The sequence below is a fragment of the Rattus norvegicus genome, chromosome 16 (genome assembly GCF_036323735.1).
Source record: "Rattus norvegicus strain BN/NHsdMcwi chromosome 16, GRCr8, whole genome shotgun sequence".
In the NCBI taxonomy this organism is placed as follows: domain Eukaryota; kingdom Metazoa; phylum Chordata; class Mammalia; order Rodentia; family Muridae; genus Rattus; species Rattus norvegicus.
Window position 1 is genome coordinate 61,720,237 of NC_086034.1, and position 10,436 is coordinate 61,730,672.

The following is a 10,436-nucleotide window of genomic DNA, read 5'->3' on the forward strand; positions in this document are numbered from 1 at the left end:
CATGCCACACGTACAGGTGGCCTATGAGGACATCAGAGCTGTTGAACACCGGCTGTTACATTTCATGGCAGTTGGGAGTTGCCCAGCATTGCTGCTGGAAACCAAATTCCTATCCTCCACAGGAACAGCAGATGTTCTGAGCCACCCTACCAGTCCCTTTTCTAATTAATTTTTATACACAAATACAGACATGTATGCATTCTACATATAATGGGTATGCCATAGGTCATCATCCTTTCTTTCTAGGACTTTTGTGTAATGTTAGCTTTACATGCTTGAGATAAGACATTTGATGCAATCATCTAAGAAAGCTGGATGACAATTAGAAGAAAACCAACTGGATAAAATACAGATTTATTAAATATCTACTATTGGTGAGTTGTTGAACAGTTACTGATAACTGTACTATTGGTTGCGGATAGCTATATCTTAGTTTCTGCCCTTAATTTCTTTACTTCAGGTCAAAAAAAAAAAAAAGAAAATAAGCAAATATTTTTAAAAGTGACTCGTGTGGTGGTTCAGTGATGGGATTATGAAGAATCTGACTTTAGAGCAGAGAGAAGCCTCAGGAGGCCTAACTTATAAAAAGTCAAGAAACATGACAAGGTCGATGAATTGGTAGGAACACGACTGTTGATAGACTAACATATCAGATGAATGATTTTGGGAATGTAACTGAACAGAACTAGAATGGGGAGCTATATGATCTGCCTATGTTAGAATTTAAGTATCTGTTTTGCAGCGTGTAAAAATAAATTTAAGGAAGATAAGCAGGAATATCAGTTAAGAAACTGTCTCTGTGATCTCTAGGAGAGATATTAAAGATATAATTACAGAATGAATAGTCAGAGGGTTCAAAATCAGTTGCACTGAGGCATTATTTCCTGAGTAAATGAGGAATGTGACATAAGATGTCCAAAATAAAAATAACAAGGTCATCTTCAGATGGTGGAGATGTCCATATATTGACTGCAGGAAACCTCAAGAATTAAGTAGGAACAAACATAGATTAGCAGTTCAGATCTGCAGGTCATAGATGACTGCAGAGAATATGAATGTGCATGTTAAAGAAAGGAAACTTTAGAAATGTGAGCAGCAGGAGACGATGTCTAGAATCTGTTCTGCAGTGCTTCTCCCTGATTTGGGAGTGTACTATTACCAGAGATCAGTGCATGCAAATTCATAAATAAGGAGCATAACAAAAGGGCAAATATTATAAAACAACAAAATGACAGCAATTAGTACCTTGCAAATATCTCTGAATGTCAATGGTCTCAGTTCTCTGATCCAAAGAATCAGACAAGAACAAATTGAATAGAAACCAGACACATCTAAGCATTGCCTTCATGAAATTTTAAAGGAAAGAGTGAAAATGGAGTACAAGCAGTTGGCACAAAGAAGGAAATCATGTGTATCTACACTAAATTATTCACAAGAAATAAAGAACATCATAACTAATTAATTAAAGAAACAATTCATCAAGAAAAACATAACAGTTCTAAATACATGCTCATAGAACAATGTAATAAAGCTTACTAATGTAATAAAGCAAACACAATTGAATATAAAGGCATAAATCTATTTCCACACAATACTAGATGAAGATTTTAATGCTTTATTCTCATTATAGTTTATAGAGAAAATAATAAGGAATAATGACAAAATCAGAGTAGTGCAATGTTATGCTCAACGTAAGCTTTAAGAGTTATCTACAAAGGACATCACAAAACACTATAGAATACTCATTCTTCTAAGGGACTCATGGAACTTCCTCTGAAATAGAGAACATTTTAGGGTACAAAATGTGTGTTAATGAATACAAGGAAATCTAAATATTTCCTTATAGTCCATTTGGTCATAATTGAATAAGATATATCACAGTACTTATCCAAACTCACAGAGATAAAAACAACATAATATTGAATGTATAGTGTGTCACCTAAGAAATCAAGACAAAATTTTTCAAAGTCCTAAAGAAATCTAATGAAAATAAAAGCATAGCATACTTTTAAAGCATAGAATTGTGGGTTCAACAAAAACAGTTCTAAAGGGAAATCGTTCCTTGAAAGAGAAATATAGGACAGTGTCATAAAGAGATAAAGGTGAAACCAGAGTATTTTATTGTAGGCCATCAAAGCCTGATTACTGATAAATAGCTTAATGATGTACCTCAAAGTCTTAGGCAAACAAAAAGACCAACCCTTAGCAGGATATAATAAAAATCAGGAGAGAAAGTGATACAATTGAATTGATAGAAAAATGAGGAATAAGTAAAATAGAGCAGGTTTTGAGCATGGAATCCTTTTAGTAGCAATCTTAGGACTGAGCCTTGCCTTTCAATTGAACTTGCATTTTCATGGTTTGCAACCTTTGGTGGATAGGAACTTCCCATCATGGTAACACTTCTTTCCTCCTGGTACACACCAAGATGTTTTTTATCTAAGTTAGTCCTATTTAGCTACTACAGAATCTTTCTCTGTCCGACACCTCTTTGCCCAAACTTTTAAATTTACTCACAACCCCTTCCTTACTAAATTGTACACTTGTCATATATGTATGCTCCCTCTCATGGTACATCTTAGTATGTGCAGTAAATAATAATCATGTCCCAGCCTGAAAGTTAAGCTCTACTGAAATTTTAATTAGCAAATAATTTAGTACATTTAAATCCAGACATAATCATAAAAGTAGCTAGATTTCTGACAAGAGTACAAAAAGTGTAGTCTTAACTGAGTTCATGATCCATTCCCATTCTCTTCCGATACTTAATAATGGAGACTTAACTGCCATATTTGTTCCAGCATTCTAGTATTACAAAAACAAACTACTATGCTTTCTTATAGTACTTAACTGTTATTTCTTTAGCTACACGTCCAAGTTTCTCCACATTCCTCCCTCAAACAGTTGCCAAAACCTATATACCACATGGCTAGGTTTATGACAATGACAATGGTCTTGATAACAATTTTCTATGCTAGTTACTTTCTTTAAGGCTGGTAGTGAACACCGGACAAAATCAAGGTAAGACGGTTTGCTCGTGCTCATATTGAAGGTACATCATTTGGGAGAGGCATTGTAGAAAGAATTGTTCTAGCTCAGGCCTCAAGTATATGGATCATTTTGTCACATTGCATGTGCACTCAAGAGAAAATGGAGAGAAAAGCAGAGGAGAGGAAAGGAGGGGAGGTGAAGGAGGAGGAGGGGGAGGGGAGGGAGGGGAAGTGGGATGGGAGGGGAGAGGAAGAGTGGAGGCGAGTAGGCATCAGAGGAGGGAAGGAGAGGAGAGGGAAGGGGAGGATAGAGGAAGAGACAGACAGACTGAAACACTGACACAAAAAAAGAGGCAGAGACAGAGAAGCAAGGCTGAGAGAGATACAGAGAGAGAGAGGGACAGAGAGAGACAGAGAGAGGACAGAGAGAGAGAGGGACAGAGAGACAGAGAGACAGAGACAAAGAGAGACAGAGACAAAGAGAGACAGAGACAAAGAGACAGAGACAGAGATCAGTCAGCTATTCTCCCTCTCTCTTCCCCATCTCCTATTTGTTCAGTTATCGACTCCGGCATAAGAAAAGGTGCTGCCCAGCTTTAGAGTGGGTCTCCCCTCCTCAGTTAAATCTTTCTGAAGATGCCCTTGTCAATGCACACAACCACCTGTGTCTTCTTAGGCACCATCAAGTTGACAACTAAGATTAACTGTATCTTTCAAGGCAGATGTTAGGACAAGTAGACTAATTATTTTCAAGATTTGCAGACACACACTGCCACCCTCCATTGTTGCAATGCCATATTGAGGACCAGCAGGAACTGGTGTCTGGTAGGTCTGTTCCATCTCTGTCTCAAGGCTGAAGGACTAACCAACTCCTTTGCCTTTTTGAATATTTATCTTATCTTGAGCTTCAAATGTAGAAACAATATGAGATTCTCAGAAAAATATCTGCACTTTGTGCCATTTGTCTTACTAATGTGATAGTGAATACATCTCTTTCTCACCTTTCACTTATTTTTTTCTATGTATTTTTTTAGGTGAATAAGTGGACCTGGTTTGGGGGGACTTCCCAAGTCAGGCAACCCTCTGCAATGGGACTCTAGAAACAATGAGACGACAACTGTGACAGGAAGAAGGTATTACCAAAGAAATTCTAGTCGACGCATCATTATATAACCTTTCTCATCCAAGAATGTCTTTGGAAATTGAAATCTGTACCCAAGAAAATGATCAAAGGTTTTTCACGCTGTCACAGAAATAGATGTCACTAAAATAAATGAGCCAATAAAGAAGACAAATTGGTTTATCTTCTTATTTTACCAATAACAATCTGGATAGGAAAAGATAGGTCGCACTCTAGGCTGCTGTAATACATTATGTAGACTTCAGATTCTAAATTACAAACACAGAAGTACAAATATTAGTTGCAAAGTAACCAGAAAATATGGTCCACATAAAGGAAAAAGCAAGCCACAGACACTGCCTGTGAAAGGAACTATTTCAGACAAAAACTTGAAATCAGTCCATCTACAGCTGTTCAAATGAACAAAAGAGTATAATTTAAATGCTATAATGATGTACATCATAGAGTAGACGTGAATGACAGATACAAATAATTCTAATTTTAAATGTAAACTCTAGAGTAGCGACGTAACTGAAATAAAATGCTTTAGGGGGAACCGAACATTTGAACCTCTGTCAAACAGACTAATGAACTTTACAAATAGTCACCTCATATGAAGCTGAGAATTGTTCTTTCAACGTCTGTAAAGAATTGTGTTGGAATTTTGGTGGAAATTGCACTGAGTCCTTAGACTGCTTTTGGTAAGATGGCATTCTTACTTACCTTAATCTTACTGATCCGTGAGCATGGGAAATCTTTCCATCTTCTGATATCTTGCACAATTTCTTTCTTCAGAGACTTGAAGTTCTTGTCATACAAGTCTCACTTGCTTAGTTAGAGTTATACCAAGATATTTTATAGTTTTCATGGCTATTGTAAAGGGTGCTATTTCCCCAATTTCTTTCTCAGCCTATTTCTCATTTGGAAAAGGGAGGTTTACTGATTACTTTGAGTAAATTTTATTCCAAGTCACTTTGTTAAAGGTATTTACCAGCTATCAGAGTTCTCTGGTAGAATTTTTGGGGTTGCTTATGTATACTATCATAACACCTTCAAATAGTGATACTTTGACTTCTTTCTTACCAACATGAATACCCTTGATATCCTTTGCCAGCTATAGCACTCTTGGGCATATACCCCCAAAAGGCCCATTAGACCACAGAGACACTTGCTAAACTATGTTCATAGAAGCTTTATTTGTAATAACAAGAAACTGTAAATATCCTAGATTTCTCTCAACTGAAGAATGGACAAAGAAAATGTGGTACATCTACACAATGAAATACTAATCAGGTATTAAAGTCAAAGACATCATAAAATTTTCAGGCAAATGGAAGGAAAAAGAAAATATCATCATGAGTGACCACTTCCAGAAATACAAGTATGGCATATACTCACTTATAAGTGGACATTAACCATAACCATAGGATAACCATGCTACCATCTACAGACCCAAAGAAACTGGGTAATAAGAAGAGCCCAAGGGAGGATAAGAATCTCACTCAGAAGAGGAGACAAAATAGCCATTAGAGGTGGATGAAGATAGAGAACTAGATGTGAGTGAGGAAAAGAACTGGCATGGGGATCAGATGTGGAAAAGAGAGGCAGGAAAATGCTGTGAAAATCAAATCTGGTGGGGGGTGCATTTCTGGACCTAGCTGGAGACTAGGGAAAGGGAACATTCTGAGGAGCCTATGGGGGTAACCCTGGATGACATTTCCACCAGCCTACCAGCAGAAGATATGGAGACTTAAGCAGCCACTTCCTGTATCCAGGCAGGACTTCCAGTGGAGGGAAGGGGACATCAACTCATCCATAAAACTTTCAATCCAAAATTTGTCCTGCCCACAAGAGGATCAGGCATACCGATGAAGCAAATGAACAGCCAACAAGGACTGCCCCAACCTGAGTCTTCCCATGTGAGAGAGCCAACCCCTGATACCATCAATGATACTCTGCTATGCTTGCAGACAGAGATCCAACATAACTGTCTCCTGAGAGGCTTCATCCAGAAGTGGAGGGAATCAAATGCAGAGACCCACAGTCAAACAGCAGACAGCAGAGCTCGGGGAATCTTGTAGAAGAGCAGGGGATAGGAGTGAGCTAGCCAGAGGGGTCAAGGACCACAAGAAGACCTAGAGAATCAGCTAACCTAGTTCCATGGGTGCTCACAGAGACTGAACCACTAACCAAAGTGCATGCAGGATCTGGACCTAGACTCCCTACACAGTTGTAGCAGATTGTTCTTCATGTGGGTTCCATGAATTAGATAGGGAAGAGCTGTCTCTGACTCTGTTACCTGCATTGGATCCCCTTCCCCTAACTAAAATGCATGGTTGGGTCTCAGTGGGAGAGGATGTGCTTAGTCCTGATGGAACTAGATGTCTCATGGTGGGGTAGTATGCAAGAGAGGCTTCTCCTTCTTTGTGGAGAAGGGGGGTGGTAATGGATTATAAGGATAGGATTGGGAGGAGAGCAAGGAGGAGGACTAGGATCAGGATGTAAAGTGAATAAGAAAATAAGTTACTGAGAAAAAAAATTGTCACTTCATAGAACAGAGTGGCAAAATCAGTGGTGTAGAACAAACAGATGTTCAAGGAAATGTGAGAGAGTTACATAGATTTTTCTGCATAAAATAGGAATAATGAGAAATAGAAAATGGAAAAATATGCAAATAAGCAAATAAACGAATAGAAATGACTGAACACTTCCAAAGCATAAGAAAAAAACACTATTGCTGTATATATCCAAGGAAGCTTAATGAACTCCATTCAGGACCAACCAAAAGAGGGCCACATGGTCACAGAGAAGAAAAAAATGATAATAGCCCATGACAAGAAGTAATTCTTGAACCAAACTAGAAAAAAGAATCACTTTTCACATATAAAGGATCCTGCGTAAGAAACAGCTGGCATATGATCAGGAATCAACAGAAGGAACTGTATTGTCTATGATTAAAGAAAAAAAATGCAGCCAGCAACACTATGTCTGAACCAATAAAGGATAAGGTTTGAAAAGTATAAATAAAGCTTCCTTGCTGACACAACTTTGGTGCTACACAGGATCAATAATCAGAACACACCAATTCCAGAAATGCAAAGTGAAATTCTCAAAGAAAAATGGGCAAAGCTAACTATTATCTTGAACGGTGGAAAAGGGGATTTATCAGCAGCATCCTTTATTCTGCTTCCTATTATGGTAAAGAATACAAGAGTTTAAGTTCAGTGCTGAAACATTTTAAATTACTTTGGTTCGTCTATATGGGTTGGTTTTATTTAAATTACATAAGAGGAATATTTGGAGAATATTTTTAAATGTAAAGTGTATCCAAGGTTTTTAATGGAGAGGCTGTGAGTATTTTGATATAGAGTCATTTCTACGTGGAAAGACTACTTCAAAATGCAATTCACATTCTTAGAGAAATAAAAGAGTACTTACAAATTGAGTGATAGGAATGTCCACTGGAATAATAGAAAGTAAAATAGAGTTTTGAGCTGTCAGAATCTTTTCAGTTTGAGCTGTTAATAGTCCTTCATCTTTGTAAAATGTTGCTAGAAGTGTATTTTTAGATTTCACTGTTTTGTTATTGTGCAGTACTCATCTCTTTGCTTCTCTTCAATAGCTAATAACCTCTTCTAGTTAATGGTTCAGTGTCTGATGTAACATAGAATGATACTATCTTTCTCCATCAGATAAACTCCTTATGAGCAAATTCAATAAATCGAAATAGATGATTCTATTTAGTATTCTAAAGTTTAAGGACCTCTCATATCTACTTGGTTTCTGACACAAATTTCTAAATTCTGTTCTTTTATTGTTTAAATAGGGCATTATGGTATTAGTGGTACCTATTTTTAAATCACTCTTTCAGGAAACAATTTCAAAAGTTTTGATATCTCATTAGTCTTCCCATAGGCAGAAGTATTCGTTCCAAACATTGTCAGCAGAACAATAAACTGTAGTAAGGGCACAGTCAGATAACAAGTCTGCGGCACAGTGAGGCTTGTTCACCAGTCTCTCCTCATTTAGTAAAGACCTATTACCAGAAGGAAGACTGAGTGCTTCAAGATTTTATTGTTTTATTTTGTTTTATCCTTAAGCTTCTCACTTTGGAGCATACAGATCATAGCAGTATCCCTGAAATAAAACTGAGTATAGCAATCGCATCTGCCCTAGTCTATGGAATTAAGTTCAAGTTATTCTAATAGGCTTTTTTTTTCCTTAGTGGGGGCTGTTGCAAACTATAGGCAGACCTTCTGCTACATTCTTTTTAAGTCTCAAATGTTCTTTGAAGCACATTATTACATTCTATTTCATAAGCAAACAACTCTTAAAATTTAATGGAGCATGGGTCTGGAAAATCGACTCAGTGGTTAAGAACACTCGTTGCCTAGACAGAGCCAAAGAAACCTGGATCGGTAGGGGGCACAGGCTGGGATAGTTGAGGACACCATAAGAAGCAGCCCACAGAAAGAACTGAGTAGGGATTATTGGGACTCAAAAAAGACTGAAGCAGAAATCACTGAATCTGTATAGGTCTGGGCTAGGTTCTCTGAGTTTACCTTATGGTTTTGTAGCTTGGAATTCTTGTGGGGCTTCCAGGAGTGGAAGCAAAGGTGTCTCTGATTCTTTTGCCTATGCTTGGGACCCTTCTCCTCCTACTCAGTTGAGATATCTAGCTGTGATATTAGGGTTTGTGAACAGTCTTATTACATCTTGTTATAGTGTGTTCAGTAGATATTTCTGAGAGGCATCCCCTCCAAGTTCTCCTCCTCTTCCTCCTATTCTTCCTTCTTCTTTTAATTCTTTTTTTCTTCTTCCTCCTCCTTTAAGGAGAAAGAGGGAAGAAAAGGAGAGAGAAAAGAACATGAAGTTGGGTAGGTAGGAGAGAGGGGGATTATCTGACAAAAATTGGGCAAGAGGAATGATTATGGTAAAGTATAGTGTAAGAAATCCTCATGATTAAAATCATATTTTAAAGATTAGTTGCTTCTCAAGATACACAATTTCATGTCTTAAAAGCACCATGTTAGGCTGTTACACAATAGACTTGGGCCGTATCTATGTCCTACTTTATAACATAGAAAAGACCGCATCAAGACATGTTAATTTTATCAATATGATAACAAACTTGAAATAACCGAAATGAAGGACTGTTTTCTTTTTGCTCAGAGTTTTGAAACCTTGAAATTAATTGACCTATTTATTTTTACTGTGGCTTTGGTGGCAGAAACAGCACAATGAGTACCTTATGATGGAGTGAATATTATCTTGGTAGCTGGAAATCCAGATAGCAACAGGAAGGATTCCATTAACCCCCTCAAGGCTATGGTCCTGTTGACTGAGTGTCTTTCCACTAGATCATGCCTCCTTACAGTTTTATCATATGCAAAAAGCCATAGGCTAGGCATCAAACTTCAACCCATATATCTTTATGGAACATTTGAAATACAACCTATAGCATCTTAATAAAATTTAATTTTTACTATCTCATCAAGTGCACTTAAATAAAAATATACTCATTTTTCTTCAGTATAAACAAAGCAATGCTATGAGATATGTTATGACTATGTCTTAGTTAAGGTTTCCATTGTTAGGAAGAGATACCAATGACTAAGACAGTTCTTATAAAGGACAATGTTTAATTGGGGCTAGCTTACAGGTTCTAGGGTTCAGTCCATTATCGTTATGTCAGGAAGAACAGAAGCATCCAGAAGGGCATGTCACTGGAGGAGCTGAGAGTTCTACATCATTATCCATAGGAAGCCAGTAGCAGACTATCTCATGGGAAGCTAGGGGGAGAATCTCAAAGTGCACCCCCACAGTGACACACTTTCTCCAACAAGGTCACCCCTACTCCAAGGCCACACCTACTATTAGTGCATATCTTCAGGCAAAGGACATTCAAACTGTCACATTACACTCCCTGCCTTCTACAGGCTTGTTCAAACACATGAGTCTATGGAGGCAGGGCATACCTAGCCATAGCATATTATCTTAAGTCCATAATAAATACAAAATTTATTTAGGCCAACTTCAAAAAGTTCCCATATCTATAACAGTCTCAACAGTGTTAAAAGTCTAAAATTCAAAGTCTCTTCATCCAATCTCTTGACTGTCAAAAAGCAGATCATATACCTCCAACATCACAGAATGTACATTACCATCCCAAACATCATAGTGGGGAAATAGGTCTGCAGTCTCTGTCTCCTGAACGTTGGGATAAAAGGCATGTATCATCATAACTTGACCTAGGCTTTTCTTGACTCTGAACTTGCTCTGTACCAGGCTGTTTCAGAACTCAGAGCTCTGCTTGCTTCTGTCTC

General features: G+C 37.7%; 1 long non-coding RNA gene across 1 annotated transcript; it reads left to right on the plus strand.

The window, feature by feature from the left end:
* Positions 1 to 245: 245 nt before the first annotated feature.
* On the plus strand, positions 246 to 4,277 carry LOC134482551 (uncharacterized). Its single transcript, XR_010058791.1, has 2 exons — positions 246 to 374; positions 4,025 to 4,277. It is a non-coding gene; the product is annotated as an uncharacterized LOC134482551 (long non-coding RNA).
* Positions 4,278 to 10,436: the final 6,159 nt, after the last annotated feature.